This window comes from Lontra canadensis, unplaced genomic scaffold (assembly GCF_010015895.1).
Source record: "Lontra canadensis isolate GAN:19392208 unplaced genomic scaffold, GSC_riverotter_1.0 scaffold98, whole genome shotgun sequence".
NCBI classification, from domain to species: Eukaryota; Metazoa; Chordata; class Mammalia; order Carnivora; family Mustelidae; genus Lontra; species Lontra canadensis.
In genome coordinates this window covers 5,774,367-5,776,590 of record NW_022631092.1, presented here as the reverse complement: position 1 = coordinate 5,776,590, position 2,224 = coordinate 5,774,367, and positions in this window count along the sequence as shown.

Here is a 2,224-nt window from a genome sequence, read left to right as displayed (position 1 = left end):
CTCTGCCTGCGGGAGAGGGCGGGATTGGAGGGGGCGGGGCAGGGCCGGGTCCGCGGGTTCGCGGGCAGGGGCGCATCCCTTCCTCCCCGTTGCCCATAGGAGACTGCAGAGCCGCAGAGGACGAGAGGCCATGGCACTCAGGTGCGGGAGAAGAGGCCCGTCTACTACCGGCTTCTAAAATGTTCAAGAGTACCTTCTTTCAGGATTTCAAAGGGGAAAGAAAGAGGGCCATTAAAAACACTTGTTGAGGGGCACCTGGGTGGCTCAGTGGGTTAAAGCCTCTGCCTTCAGCTCAGGTCATGATCTCAGGGTCCTGGGATCGAGCCCCACATCGGGCTCTCTGCTCAGCAGGGAGCCTGCTTCCCCCTCTCTCTCTGCCTGCCTCTCTGCCTGCTTGTGCTCTCTCTCTGTGAAATAAATAAATAAAATCTTTTTTAAAAAAAAATTAAATAAATAAATAAATAAATAAAATCTTAAAAAAAAGAAAAACCACTTGTTGAAGGACAGGTTCAGAATCAAAGCAATCAGTCTCAAGGGTTTTAATCTAGCAAGAGATTCCCTTTTTAAAAAGCCATTATACCTGTTGTTTTTAAGCACAATTTGTGGGGTTTTTAATTGTTTTTTAAATTTGTTGTTTTTTAGAATATTTTATTTAGGGGCGCCTGGGTTAGTCGCCCTGGCTCAGTCCTTAAGCGTCTGCCTTTCCGCTGGAGTCATGATCGCAGGATCCTGGGATCGAGCTCCGCATTGGGCTCCCTGCTCAGGGGGAAGCCTGCTTTCCCTCTCCGACTCTCTCTGCTCTTTCTGTCTGTCTCTCTCTATCTCTTGCTGTCAAATAAATAAATAAAATATTTTTTAAAAATTTTATTTATTTGAGCACAAGCAGGGGGAGTGGCAGGCAGAGGGAGAGGGAGCAGATGACCTGCTAAGCAGGGAGTCCCGCTTGGGGCTCCATCCCAGGACTCCAGGATCATCACCTGAGCCGAAGACAGCTGCTTAACCCATGCGCCCCTTAATATATATTTTTTAAAAGAAACTCTCCCAAGATGCCTTTAAAACTCAAAAGCTTTAAAGACGTCAACTGTGTCCTACCTTAAGCCCAAGCCAGCATTTCTCTGCACAAGAAAAGCTCCACAAGCCGGTTCTGTAACCAGTGTGTGTGTGTGTGTGTGTGTGTGTGTGTGCATGCATTGTGGTTTCTGAGTGTGCAGGCTGTGGGTGACTCTGGAGGACACGGGTGAAAGGAAGTGTGTGTAGCATGTGGGTGTGCACAATGTATGTGTGCAGTGTGGCGTGAGTGTGCAAGGAGTGTGTGTGTATGTGTGCGCAGTGTGCTGGGTTCTGTCTGCACAGTATGTATCTACATGTGCGTACATGTCACTACTGGAGAATGACATAAGAATATATTCCTTCAGTACAAAACATTAAACAAGTACTGACTTGTATGTTAAAATTTTAAAATCTGCAATTCTACCAATGTTATTCATTATTCAAGTATAAAATGACTTCATTTTACAAGGACAAAGCAGCATACCTAAGCCAAGTTCAGCAAAATTTAATCTGGCACATTTAGCGACGTACATGCTTCGTTAATTTAGCACAAACAGTGATTCATTTAGCCATTACTTTCACAAACAAATCAGAGGTTCCTGGGGCTAGCGGGGGGCGGGGGCGAGGGGGGGGGCGGTTGACAGGGGTGCCGCCTGTGCCCGCAGCTCCTGTAAGAGCAGCGTGCGGAACGGAGGCCCGCGTGGCTCTGCGAGTCTTGTTCTAGGACAAGATGAACGACAAGGGATGCTTCTCTAGAGGAGACCGCCTTTAGGGAGGGAGGTGAGCAGAGCCAAGGGAGAGACTTAAGATAGAAGAGAAGGCTTGTGATTGCTGCCCAGTTCTACCACCACGGCTGCAACTGCACCAGATCGAGACCCACAGCTGCAATCCCAAGGTCGCGAAAGCCAGAAGGTTATTTCAATTCACTTGGGAGAAAAACAGAAAAAAGACCCCGTGCGACACGAGGGCCAGCCCTGCGGCTCGGACATCGGACTACTCCCGGGGGCTCCCACGGCTCCCTGAGGGCCCGGCCCGCTGCGCGCCCCCACTTCCCCGGCCGGCAGGGTGGGCTCCTCTCACGTTGTGTCCCCGAGGAACACTGCGCGGCCTGACCAGAGCTCCGCGGCCGGGCGGGTCTGCGCCTCCTCACCGGGAGGTCAGCCCAGGACCCGCG